The following is a 456-nucleotide window of genomic DNA, read 5'->3' as shown; positions in this document are numbered from 1 at the left end:
GCATGTTTGATTTTGGTTGTTTGCAGACAAATGTGCATGTTTCTGCTTACATGGATAATAAATGTGATCCTGAGTGTTTAGGAAAAACATATGCTTTAATGCTTTAATGCACACAACAACCTCCAGGTGCAATGTGGGTGCTCTGCATTCACACCAGTTTTTTAATCTATCGGGTTGTGATCATCCTGTACAGAATGTAACACTTGTAAAGTCTCAGAACAGACTGTGATTGGTTGTCTTCACATCAACATTGCCCTGGTCCTGCCAGTAGCCATGCAGACGACTCATCCTGGTTCTGGTGAGACCGATGGCAGAGAGATGAAGGAAAAGTCACTTATGGATTCTTTTGTGCAGGTATCTCTCTGTACAGATTATATAGTGCATGTGTTTGTGTCTGAGTGCACGTGTGCAGGTTTGCGTGTCTCTGTCTGATCATATATTTGGAGAACAGGATGC

The sequence above is a fragment of the Chaetodon trifascialis genome, chromosome 2, assembly GCF_039877785.1.
Source record: "Chaetodon trifascialis isolate fChaTrf1 chromosome 2, fChaTrf1.hap1, whole genome shotgun sequence".
Taxonomy (NCBI): Eukaryota; Metazoa; Chordata; class Actinopteri; order Chaetodontiformes; family Chaetodontidae; genus Chaetodon; species Chaetodon trifascialis.
Note: the sequence above shows the minus strand (reverse complement) of the source record.